Consider the following 13,636-nt stretch of genomic DNA (forward strand, 5'->3'; position numbering starts at 1 on the left):
TCTTCTCCCTTCAGTCTGTCTGCTCCTCCTGCCTCAAACAAGCAGCTACAGGCTGGCAGCACCCTCCCCAAAACACCTGCTAAGGTCGCCCCACACCAGAGCAAACCGCTCCAACTCCTCCCTGCTCGGGGAGAAGAGAGCAACAAAGGACTCCATTAGCAAGAAGAGACTTGTCTACCAAATGGCAGAACAACAGAAGGCCAGGGCAGGTGACAGGCAGCCAGGGTTTACTTTATTACAGGAAGTGGATATAGAAGCATTTGACTATACGGTAACCAGAGGGGAAGGGGAAAGGGTAGAGGGTGGGGGCCAGATGTGAAAGGCCTATTAACCCTTTGGTGTCTGAACAGACTAGTGGTCTCCCTCTCTGTTGGATAACAGCAGCTAGGCCACGGGTGTCTCTGTAGATGTCAGCAGCCCTTTGAGCCGGCTAAGTGAAATCACTGTGTGGCTGGCTCCCCACTGGGATTCAGGGCTGATCTGAAAAGGGAGTTCCTTCATTCTCATTCTCCCTTTCCTTCTATATAAGGGCCCCTGGCGGATGGAAAAGAACAGAGAGACACAGGAACTCCTGTTTTCTAAGTCCTCCCCCCCAAAGCCCTCCCCCCTTTCCTTCCCTGGGGCCTCTTTCTTTGGGATGGGTCTCAAGTCCCTTTTTTCCTCAGTCAGAACCACTTCTATGGTAGTTCTCACATCCCTCACAGAAGGACCCAGGCTTAATTAGCTAAAGCCCATCAAGGGCTTTGAAGATGAAGAATGTTCGGTATTAAAAACATTCCAGTCCTAAGTAGCACCCTTTCATCCGAAGAGCTCACGGCTCTTTGCCAACATTAACTCACTGTTGTTCTCAGTTTTTTTGTAAGCTCCATCCACAAAAAGCCAAGTGGAGTGAGGTAGAATATTGGACTAAGAGCCGAGAAAAACATGATGTTGAATCCTACCTCTGAAGCTTATGGGTTATACAGGGAGAGTGAATCGCTCGGTGCCTCAGTTTCCTTATCTGTAAAAATGAAGAGGCTGAACTAAATGGTCTATAAAGGTCGTCTCCATTTCAAAATCTGGGATCCAGGGACAATCCCTTCATATATACAAGAAAAGAAGTCACAATGAAGGGGACTAAGAGTATTCATGATATACTAGATGGGTGCTGTATGGAAGATTTTACATATATACATATATATACATGAGCAAAACTTGTATGTTAACAACAATAATTGACATTTGTAGAAGGCTTTAGGGTTTATCTGATTTGAATCTTAAAACAGCTCTGTGTGTAGATGCCCTGACCTACAGTAAAGTCAGGAATCTAAGGTCACATCCCAAGATCAGAAGATAACTCGTAAGTCAACTAGTCATAGGACCAGAGACTCAGAGGGATTTCATTTATTATCTTGGTAATAATGATAGTAGTAGCAGCAGTAAACATTTTATAGTGCTTACTTCTGTGCTAAGTGCTTTATAAATATTATCTCACATTTTACAGATAAGGAAACTGAGGCTCAGAATGATTAAGTACTTCCCCAAGCAAGAGAGGGCACAGATGGGCTTTAGCTGTATATTAAATAGGAGACTTATACCCTTGAGATCATAAATCTATTAAAATATTGAGTTTGTTAAAGAACTGGTCACAGATTTGAGGGATTCCTAACTCAGCAACGTTAACCAAGGCCCCCATTATTCACTATCCTAGAGAATGGGTCAAGGAGAGACTCTGTTCCTCCATCCCACCACCCTGTCTTCTGAACAGCATGCAATGGTTTCTTTCACTTAGTCAAAATAATAATAATAATCGAAATAAATAAAAGATGGTTCTGGAGGGGAAAATGAGGCAGGTGACTTTGCACAGCCCTTTCTCCAATTCACTGAGATGTCCTGGCATCCCCTCCCTGATGTCACGATGCTCTTTGAGAACAAAGGACAAACAACAAAAACAGCAATACGATGGTAAAACCAAGCCAGAACTGGCATTTGTACTCATCCCAAGAGGAAGGGCAGGAGGAGCAAGACTCTTTGTCAGTCCCACAAGTCCAGGGCCCAGGCTGGCTCGGTGCGCAATCCCAAAGGGCACGAGTGAGGGCACCTTTCCCCAAGCTTTCTGCCCCATCCTCTTTGTCTCAGCCCGGCTGGCTGGTTGACTCCCCTTGGAAACCCCAGCCCACAGCATCCCTGAGCCCCATGGCTTTCTCCCCAGTCCCCAGAAGCTTTCTTCCTTCTTTCCACTTTGGCTCGTTTTCCCTGATCACACAGAAATCCACATGGCAATTAGAAAGAGGCATGAATATTTAAACAAGGTCAGCTTCAGAGCAGGAAAATCAAATGGCTGAGGCAGGCAAGGTAGAAAAACCCAGGTGCAGGATGGGGATTTGGGGGGAAGGGAAATTACCTAAGGGCTACTGGGATGGCAAGTGAGAGAATGTGGAATCACTGAGCAGTATAATAATGTCATGAGAGTGACACGCTTCTATACCCACCTTGAGGCTCATAGGGGACTTTCTCTAAAACAATCTATGAGGCGGGAATTAATACAAGTATTAATTTCCCCCATTATACAGATGAGGAGACTGAGGCTTTTTGAGAGGCATGGTCGTGACACCCAGAAACACAGCTAGTAAGCACTGGAACTGGAATCCAAACCTTTATCTAAGGCTTTAGTGGATAGGGCTCTGGATAGGAGTCACAAAGGCCTGGGTTTATATCCAGCTGCCTTAGATTCATTCTAGCTGTGTTACCTTGAACAAGTCATTTAACATTATTCATCATCTTCATAATGGGAGTAATAATATTCCAAAAAATTGCTGAAAAGAAATGATGTATATAAAATGCTGTGCGGTGGGTAGAGTCTTGGACCTGGAATGAAGAACCTCTGTCCCTTACTAGTTATATGACCCCGGACTAAGCACTTCACCTGCTTGCCTCAGTTTCCTCATCTGTAAAATGAGTTAGAGAAGGAAATGGTAAACCACTCCAGTATCTTTGCCAGCAAAACTCCAGAATAACCACAACAAAAAACTTTAAAATCCTTTGTTAAACTGGTATTACCATTTCATTTTTGTTTTATAGCACTTTAGTCCCTCAATCTGTCCTTGCCATCTCCCCCACCAAGAATCATTCTTGTTAAGAGTAAAAAGAGAAGGAAAAAATTCAATAAAACTACTGCACACATCAACAAAGTCCAACATTTTATATATATATGTATGTATGTATGTATAGGTCTTCCACACCCATAGCCCCTCATCCTCTGGGAAGAAGGGAATATGGCGTGAGTTACTGTTGCTATTGTTGCTGTCACTATCACTGTTACTGTTACCATGATGGGATGAAGATGTTTCCTGACTCACCACATGACACAATGATGCTTTTAGTGCAAAGGGAATAGGGAGACCCCAGTTCATTTTCCTCACCTGGAAAATGGGGCTGATTAGACAGCTAAGGGCCCCTGGCTGACTCTGGCATTCTACAATTCTTTGTGACTTTGGGGACAGTAACCAGCCAGACACCTCCACCCTCCCCTTAACAAGAGAAACCAAATACCAGAAAATGTACACTCTCCCCACCTGACCTGACCTAAGTCATTATTCCCCTGGGAATGACCCTGGAATGGCAGGGCTGGAAGGTCTCGTTGGGATCAGCCAAAGAAAGAAATCGAGAGGGGAAGAGACAGGAAGGAGAAGAGAGTAGGAAAGACCAGGGTAGCGGTGGTTGGCAAAGTTGAGCTTTGGGGGAGTTTGTGAATAGTATTTTATTTTTTTCTAATTATACGTAAAGCTAGTTTCCATCATTTATTTTTTTATAAGACTGCAGAGTTGTTTTTAATATATTGAGGAGCTAACCATGGATACCCCTGCTGAGTACCCATTGAACCTAATTAATTTAGGAACCACACCAAACTAAACCAATTAATTAATCTCTATTTCTGTCAAGATTTCAAATTGATACAGATTAACCAGGATTCCAGTCAGTCAGACCTAGAAACACAAACTCTCTAACAATGGAGATTTGGTAGGATCCACAAGCACCTTCAGAAGTGAAATGGGAAAAGAAGTCATGAGAACACCATTTCTGAACCAGTGCTGGCTGCTCTCTGATAGAGGCAGTGACAAATCAGTTCCCAGAGCCATAGAGAGCCAGAGGACCTGCATTCTAATCCTACTTCTGTCACTTTCTACTTTTAGGATCCTGAATAATTCACTTATCTGCATAGGACTCAGTTTCCCACTCTGTAAAATGAAGAGGTTAATCCAAATACAAGAGCAACTAGGACTGGGCTTGGGATTAGGAAGCCCTGAATTCAAATCCAGGCTCAGACACTTACTAGCTGTGTGATCTTTCACCCCTATTTGCCTCAGTTTCCTCATCCGAAAAATAAGCTTAAAGGAAACAGCAAACTACTGCAGTATCTTTACCAAGAAAACCATTCCAAATGGAGTCATGAAGAATCAGGGATATTGAACAACAGGAGTCCTTTATTCTAGTTCTAGCCAAATCTTCTGTAACAAGAAACTCACCACCTTATATGGTAGCCCATTACATTTGGGGATAGTTCTGATTGTTAAAATGCTTTTGCCTCTCAGCAGAACGACTGCTCCTTGTTCTGCCCCTGGAGTCAAGCAGAGAAAATTGAATCCCTTTTCCATATGATAGCTTTTCAAATACTTGAATACAGCTAGTATGCTTCCCCCCACTCACCAATCCCATAAGCCTTTTCTTTTCCAATCGAAATATCCCCAATTCCTCCAACTGATGCCCATGATGAGTTTCAAGTCCCCTTCCAACCCCATCCCCATTTCCCTCCTTTGAATGCACCAGAGGACCGATGTCCTGCCTAAAATGTAGCCCCCAGAAATGAACACATTATTATTCCAGATATCCCTAGGGTCCGGGAGCGAAACCGTCACGATCTGCCTCTAGACCTCCTTCCAGGCTTCCATTCCCAGCCTTCTCCATCTGACTATTCTGAGAGATAATTACATAGTGCTTAATGGAGCCCAGATGGCTGATACCCAGCCAGCTTGTTGTCCTCAGCCCAGAACCTAAATCCAAGAGTTCAAAACCGAAAAGGTGACCCCCGGTCTCTGGGAGAAATTTTCCTTTTTAAGCCTTACAAGCCTGTGGCAGAAAAGGATCCTTCCATGATCGCTGAATGCATGAAGCTCTAGAACAAGATAGAATCCTTTTGGAAATTCCAGATTTAGGCTGGAACTTACATATACAAGAGTTGGATGTCTGTCATGCTTTTAAGGTTTGCAAGCGTCCTCTCCCCTTAGAGACCAATTTATAGAGAGAAGTAAGCTGAGGCCCCAGAATGTGGGTGCTGATTCCCAGGGTTCTATAGGTGATAAGTCAGCAAAACAATCTGGGACCTTTTGAACCCAGATCCCTTGAGTCTAAAACTAGTCTGCTTCCCACTATTCTGTCTGGCCTCTCTGACTTTCAGTCCTATTTCTCAATAAACTTAAAATAATCAAACATATTTTAAAATTCAAGTCTCACCTTCTATAGAAAGTCTTTCCTTATTCCCTCCTTCCCTCTCCCAGCTGCTTTTCTCCTCCCTCTAAACTATTCTGGGGAGGCAGCTAGGAGGGTCAGTGGATAGAGAATTGGCCTGGAGTCAGGAAACCTGAGTTCAAATGCAGCCTCACATTCTAGCTGTGTGACCCTGGGCAATGTCTTTCATCCCCTGCAGAAGGGGATTTCAGCGTTTTTGGTCCCCCAAAATGCTTTCATCCACAGCATCACAGTGAGTTGGACATAATTGAATAATGAAAACTACTTTTATCTTAATTCATAACTATTCTGTCTATACTTAAGTATATACTGACTTCTCCTGAATGTGAGTTTTTTGAGGACAGGGATCGTTTTGTTTTTTGTCTTTGTATATCCACAATACCTAGCCCAGCACCTGGTACATAGTAGGTGCTTAATAAATGATGTTTGGTTGGTTATGTGTATGATTTGTCTTCCAATTAGACAGGGAGTTCCTGGGTGGGGGAAGAGGGAGAGGAGAATGGAAAAGCATCTTTTACAATGCTAAGTAGGTTTAAGAAGGAATATAATGGAAAAACTCTGGAAAGAAAGCTGGAATCAGAAGTAGGAGAGTTCTGGGGATGAGGTGCCTGGGACACCCACCTGAGCAGGTCACCCAATTCACCTAAAGGACACTCAGAGTAAATGGATCAGAACAGAGCCTAGGGTGCCCACCTAAAAGCAGCAGGTAAATGGCAGCTCGCCATTACTCAGAGCATCAATTCTTTATCCATTTCAAAAAGACTCAGAGACCAATTCAGCCATTGTCCCTCCCATTTTGCAGTTGGGGAAACTGAGGGCCAGGGAGGTTAAGTGCAAAGTCATACAAGAAACAGGATGCTATCCTCTGCCCCTAGAGCTAGAGCTTCTTGTCCCATACCATATACTGAGCCCTCAGTAAGAATCTGCTCCAAACAAGCAACCAGAAGGGGAGCTCTGCTTTGGTTCTAGAGGAAGGACACAGAGTAGGGGCTTCAGGGTTTTATTTAAGCTGTTCGTTCCATCTGGATCCCAGGGCCTCCAGCAATCAGGCAGAGGTCCTGACCTTCCCTGGGTCAGGCTTTTCTAGATCATCTCTAGGGACGTCACATGTTCTCAGGCCAAGGGCTCAGTTTGGACAGCTTGACAAAGCCTCCTTCCATCAGGAGCCCTGGGAGAGGGAGAAGGAGGAGAGGGAGAGGAGAAGAGGTGGAGAAAGAAGGAAAGTAAGAAAAGGGGAAGAGAAAGAGGAGGTGGAAAAGGGGAGGGAGAAGTGAAGGTGAGAGGAAGGAGTTGGGGGAGGAAAAAGAGGGAGAAGGGGCAGAGGGCTAGGAGGGGGAGAAGAGCTCCAGCATTCTGTTTCCCTCAACTCCTGGGCTCAGCCCCAGGGCCTTGGAAAGTGGCCCAGTGGGGTCGGGCGGAAAAGGAAGCATGTGCCAAAGTGCAGGGAACAGTCAGGTCCCAGCACAAGCTGAGGGGGATGTTTTCTGGTAGAGAAGAGAGAGCCCCTAGTGGGAATACAGCAGCCAGAGGCGACAGGCACTGTGGCCCAGAACCCAGCTAACACCTGTGGAGCATTCCCATACCCAGCAGAGAGGTGCAGAGAGCTCTGGGCCCCGAAGGGCAAATGCTATCATAGTCAGGAAGAGAAGAGAAACTGAGCTGAGATCCCTACTATGCTTTGATGCTTGGAGGCTAAATCATGGCAGCAGATAAATACCTCTCCAGGATAGTGCCATTGTGGTCAGTCCTTTAAAGTCCTTAATATCAGGAAAAATGTACCTCCTTCCTTCCTTCCTTCCTTCTTTCTTTCCTTCCTTCCTTCCTTCCTTCCTTCCTTCCTTCCTTCCTTCCTTCCTTCCTTCCTTCCTTCCTTCCTTCCTTCCTTCCTTCCTTCCTTCCTTCCTTCCTTCCTTCCTTCCTTCCTTCCTTCCTTCCTTCCTTCCTTCTTTCCTTCTCTTCCTTCTTTCCTTCTTTTCCTTCCTTCCTTCCCTCCCTCCCTTCCTTCTTTTCCTTCCTTCCCTCCCTTCCCTCCTTCCCTCCTTCCCTCCTTCCTTCCTTCCTTCCTTCCTTCCTTCCTTCCTTCCTTCCTTCCTTCCTTCCTTCCTTCCTTCCTTCCTTCCTTCCCTTCCTTCCTTCCTTCTTTCCTTTTTCTCTCTCAAAAGCTTAATTAGTATCTTTTGTCTCTATCCCTGTCATTTCCCAACATACTTCCCTCTCTCATCTCCACTGATCCCACTTGATATATCCATAAGGTCAGAGGGTCACAGAATGTGTCAGGCCAATTAGACAAATGACCAAACACATACGAAGCTTGAGGAGAAATGGAAGGTGACTCACTCGCCCAGATGATGCTAAATGCATAATTTGTACTGTGTGCTTTGTTTGAAATTGCAACATCTCCTTATTATGTTTGCCATATAACATATATATTCAATATGTACTGCAGTGTTAAGCATTACTGCTTTATATGTTTTTAAGCAACATTATGACAAATGCTGCAAGTTTCTATAGGAGATCTATATCCATGGTTAGTGGAAAATGCCAGTCTTTCCACACAGAAAAAAAAAAAGCCAAGAAAAATTAATCAACAAAATAATCACATTCAACAGGGTATGTGACATTTCACTCCTCTTTACTGAAAGAAATGAATGTGCTTCACCTTCTGTCAGGTCTTACTGTATTTCTAGGAATCCCCCAAATTTACCATTTCTTATGGCACAAGAGTACTCTGGTACCTTTGGTTAGCCCCAAGGAATGGGCACCTTCTTGGTTGTCAGTCACTTGCCCAGGAGTTAGTCTGATTATAGCTTGTTCGTGGTGCAGAGGGGTTGGAAGGGAGGTCATACTAATTCAGGTTAGTGTCTCTTTTCCCAGGGGCTACAGAAGACAAAAACATTAATGAACCTTCTAGGGTTGAAAGCATATTATTTAGTGGCCAAGAGCTGGGGGAGAGGAAGAAGAAGAGAGGTGATGAAGAGGGAACCAGAAAGAAGAAATAGGAAACCTCATCCACACACACACCCCAACACACACTGGGATGGGGCACACACTGGCATGGGGAATGCATAAACTGGCATGGGGCACACACACTGGCATGAGGCACACACATTGGCATGGGGCACACACAGATGTCAATATGTATGATACAACTGATGTTCCTTTCAAGGGGACAGATGCAACAACTGGGGCAATGTGCTTAAATGTGGAGAGAAGGATTCTGGGCATGCTGCTGCTGGTACCAGAAAACTATCAGTCTTTGTCCACCCCCTCTGGTTTGCACACAGAATCTCTATTCTGCCAGCGGTAGAGTGGGAAGACCCCCTTTGATGCTTCCTTCCTTCACAACCTCAGGCAATGCATCCCTTCTCTCTCTGAACTTGTCTCTTCATCTCTAAAAGAGGAGGGTTGAAGGCAGTGAGAGGCCGCCATAGTACTAGTGGACTTGGCCTGGAGTCCCCAAAACTCATCTTCCTGAGTTTAAACCTGGTCAATGTCCCTTCCTAGTTGTGTGACCCTAGGCAAGGCACTTAACCCTGCCTGCCTCAGTTTCCTCATCTGCAAAATGAACTAGAGAAGGAAATGGCAAACCACTCCAGTATCTTTGCCCAAAAAACCCAAATGGGGTCCCAAAGAGTCAGAAATGACTGAATCACAACAATAATTGGACAAGTGAATTCTGAGGTCCCTTCTGGCTAGTAATCTTATGATTTCTCTGCCTCTGTCTGGACATGTACGGGGCATAGAAAAAATGCACACACATTTACACCAAAACTCTCATGTAGTGCACATTACACTGCAGGAAAAATATAACTGGCCCTTCTTGCTTTTTATATACTGCATACAGGCCTAGATGATAGAAATTATAATACACTCTCCAGGCTCTACTGGAAATGAAGCAAACAATGGAGTACTTATTTGGAGTCAGAAGCCCTGAATTGAAATCCTTTCTTTTAGGACCTCAGTTTCCTCATCTCTAAAATGGGAGATTAGATAGATCTCTAGATTCACTTTCGACTTTAACTGATGATCCTCAGAAAGATCATAAACCAGACTAGAGGGCAGGGACAGTCTCAGTTTCCTTGTTTATAAAATCACCCATAATGGATGATTTCTAAGGCCTCTTCCAGTTTCGTGATTCAATAATCTTCCTGGAGGTCCACTATGCATATATATATATATATATATATATAGCTGGGAGACACAGCCCCTTCCTCCCTCAGTTTCATCTCCTTTTCTTCCTCATTCCATTTTTCTCTATGTTTTTTTTTTTTTTTTAATTTTCTCCCTCATTCTTCTCTTTGCCCCCATGCTCACCACCCACTCTAGGCCCTAATCCTAATCCCAATCTCTGACCTTCTATCCCCTAACCTCTCTCCTAATGCTGCTCAATGGGATCTCTCATTCACACCTTCTAGCAGAGGGAGCATCTCACCTGTGGGCTCAGGAGAAACTCTTGTCCCCACTGAGTGATTAGAATCCCTGCCAGCAGCTTTCCTCCTGCCCTTCCTCAGCTTCTGGGCTGGCATCCAGCCTCCTAGCCAGAAACAGAAAGGACAGGCAGCCACCAGTCGCCTCCCACAGATCAGAGAGCAGATCTGTCCCACCAGCATGCACCGCCTGGCCCAAGCAGGAGCAGAGCAGCCACACAGCCTCATGCCGCAGGCTTTCTGTCTGCACTGAAACCTCCCATTAGGGAGGGGAGGCATCCCAGGCATCAGCCCAGGCCAGCAGGGATCCCAAGGCCTGCACACACAGATTCCCCAAGGAAGAGCCCATGGGGGCAGGAGCAGCCCTTGCCAGGGCCCAGCTCAGGGCCAGATACCGCAGGCTGCAGTTGGGAAGGGCCCCTTCGATTATCTAAGGCAATGGGCCTCTGTTTTGGTCAAAGGAGATCAACAATGGATTTATAAGGAGGAGAGGGAAAGGAGAAAGAAGAGGACCCAGAGGAAGAAGAGGCTGGGAAATAATCCAAGGGGTTAAAAGGTTATTTGTTGTGGCTGGAAGTAGGGTTGAAAGAACACAAGAGATCGAGGTTAGAATCCTGGATCTGTTATTTAACTATTGCATTTGTGTAAAGTTGGGCAAATCTCTCTCCCTCTTTGAGATTCACTCTCCTCTGCTGTAAAAATGAAAGGGTTAGACTAAGGTGTTCCCTAAGATCCTTTGGAGGCCTCAGCCTTTGTAAGTAATTTCCTGCTTGGGAATGCTTTCTTTCTCCCTCCTTCAAATACTCCCCATCCTTGACAGCCCAGTTCAGTACCACCTATTCAGGGAAGCCTTCCCTGATTCCCCCAGGGCTATTTTCTTTTCCCTGCCTTTGGACATCACAGATCACTTTATACTTTTTTATATCTTTGTGCTGTGTGGTCTTGTTTGATAATTACCCACGTATGAGTTCTATGTTCCTTAAAGAGACAGAAGGCAAGGACTGGATCCCCTGTCAGTACCAAGCACAGAGTGCTTTCTGCTCAAAGTAGGTGCTAATCCACATCTCTTGGAGGAAACTGGGATCCTGTGGCCCTTGGAGATGTGGGGAACCAGGGGCAGTCAGGGAGGGCTCCCTGTGATTTCCAAGCAGCTGTCCTCTGCTTTGTACGGTACCCTAAGGCATGGTGACCTGGTTGGATGTCAGCAAAAACTCAAGGGGTTCTTCCAGACAGAGTGCTTTTAGCCTTTGGCATCGTCTGCACTGAGCTTCCCTTGGGAGTGACTGGGAGAGGGGAAGGGGAGGGAGAAGGAGGAAGGTACCCTGGAAAACAAGACTTGTGAGAACAGAAGGGAGTCAGCAACAAAGTTGGGGGGGAGCAGATCCTTGAAATCATGGCCTCCCATTGGCTTTGGGCCTTCCTTTTCTCAATGGAGGAACGTCAGATTTGAGAGCCAGCAGGGACCCCTGGAAATCATCCAGGTCAAGAGTTTTTACCCATTTGGGGGTCACGGATCCCTCTGGCAGTCTGTGAAATCTATGGTCCCTTTCTCAAAATCACGTTTGTTGCTTAAATTGCTGACTGAAGGAAATACTAATTTTCAATTATAAGTTAGTGAAAAGAAAGATGTAATTGTTTCCCCATCCAAATTCATGAACCCTATGAAATTTGGGCTCCAGGTGCAAACCCTGATCTAATCCAACACCTTCATTTTTACAAGAAAGGGTAACTGAGGTCTAGAAAGTTAAGTGACTTCTTCCAAGCCATGCTGGCCATGGGTGGGTCATGCTAGAATTTCAGTCCTGGTCTTCAGCTGCTCTTTTCCACTATTTGAGAGAGAATCTTGTTTCCAAGGGAAAGACCTTGGGGGGGGGGAGGAAGTGGAGGTCTAGGAGCTGCTCACTTAAGTTTTCCCCAAAAGTGAGGTCCAAAGTCTCTTTGCAGATCCCAGAGAGGTCGAGGATGATATGCTTCCTCCTATCTTTGTCCCTCTTAACCTCCAGCTGAGCTCCCAGGGGCCTGAACTCTCAGGGAGGGCTTATCCACCATCTTTCTGTCTACTCCCCCTCCCAAACCAAACTGCAGTGGTTTCTAGTCTCTGCTCCTTCCCCTCCCTAGGTTGGTTTGGGCAGAACTCATCCCATCAGGGAACATGTGACCAGGGCCTCCCAAGAAGAGAAGTGATTCTGGGGTTCTCCAAATGAGCACTGGGGGACCCATCGCTTCCCCCTGAAGCTTTCTTCCCACTCACTCACCCACTCACCCTTCACACTGGCGAGTGATAAAAAACAGCCTCAGCAGCTCCTGTGATACATGTGACATCCTCTTCTCCCCTCCCCATGCCCCCCACTAGACAAGGCAGAATTCTGGACTCCGGCCAAAGCCACCGTCTCCAGTCTAATTCTCTGCCCCGGAGCCAATAGTACCAATCTGGGGCCTGCACACACACACACACACACACACACACACACACACACGCACACAAAACACTCTCTCTCTCTCTCTCTCTCTCTCTCTCTCTCTCTCTCTCTCTCTCTCTCTCTCTCTCTCTCATACACACTCACTCGCTCATGTAGTGACAGACAGACAGACCAGCATTCTGGCCCCAACAGTATATACAAACACATACCCAGACCCTTTGCCCCCAGAGGATGAAGAGGGAAGGGGAAGCCAATCAGGAAACCCACTTGACTTGTCTGAAATGGCAACAGTTTGTGAACTCCTGCCAAGAAAAGCTCTGAGAAGGGAAGGGAGGGGAGTCTCAACAGGACCAGAATGTCTTCTTAAAGATGCAGAGAGCAGCTGATAACCACGTTGTGGGAGACTCACTAGGCAGGTTTCTCTGTCATCCGGTGTGGGGGACATGCTGGGGCTGCTGCTGTGCAGTCACCCAGGGCCTGGCTTTCCCTAAACAAGCACCCCACCCATACCACCCACATCTTGGCAAGGGGAGCGGGGCATCCACTCCGACAGGATCAGGATCCAGTTATTCCCAAAGGGGTGGGGGGGCCTGGCCTCCCTGAGCTGGGATTTGCTAGGAAGTCCCATCCGATGGGACCTTACACCTAATTCTGGCTCTCTCTCACACTTCTCTAGGACCTCTGACAGCCAGGGGAAGAGAGAGATCAGCCAGTCAATGAGCACTTATTAAGCATCTACTCTGTACCAGGCTCTGTGGCTAACTGCTAGGATTACAAAGAAAGGCAAAAGTAGTACCTCTCCTCAAGGGGATCATGGTCTAGCATGGGAGGAGGATGACATGAAAACAGCTTTGTATAAAGACTCTATGGCAGTGGAAAGGGATCTGAATTCCAGTGACCTGGAGGAAACCATTTCAAATCTCTGGGCTTCAGTTTCTTTACCTGAATCAAATTACCATGAAGGTGTCTTTTATCTGCATTCCCCTCCCCAACCTCTTTAATATGACCTCCAAAATTTGGCACAATGGAAAATCACAATTTGGAACCACCGAACTCCAGTTTAAATCCCAGCTCTTGCACTTGTTGAAAGTGTTCCTTTGGGCAAATCACTTTATTGTTCTGGGCCTCGGTTTCCCTGTCTGGAATAAGGACGATCATTGTCCAATCCTTTCACTGAAGTGTGATTCTACCATCATATGGGTTTCTATCTTCATTTTTTCATCATCGATGATAGCCTTTTTTAATTGTTTTATTTTTCTGATTATACATGCATATTAATTTTTA

At 45.8% G+C, this 13,636-nt stretch overlaps 1 protein-coding gene across 4 annotated transcripts in view; it reads right to left on the bottom strand.

Annotated features, from left to right (window-relative positions):
- GSE1 (Gse1 coiled-coil protein) overlaps positions 1-13,636 on the bottom strand; it is a 771,132-nt gene that overhangs the window by 394,987 nt on the left and 362,509 nt on the right. The window lies entirely within an intron of this gene.

This window comes from Sminthopsis crassicaudata, chromosome 2, assembly GCF_048593235.1.
Source record: "Sminthopsis crassicaudata isolate SCR6 chromosome 2, ASM4859323v1, whole genome shotgun sequence".
Classification (NCBI taxonomy): Eukaryota; Metazoa; Chordata; class Mammalia; order Dasyuromorphia; family Dasyuridae; genus Sminthopsis; species Sminthopsis crassicaudata.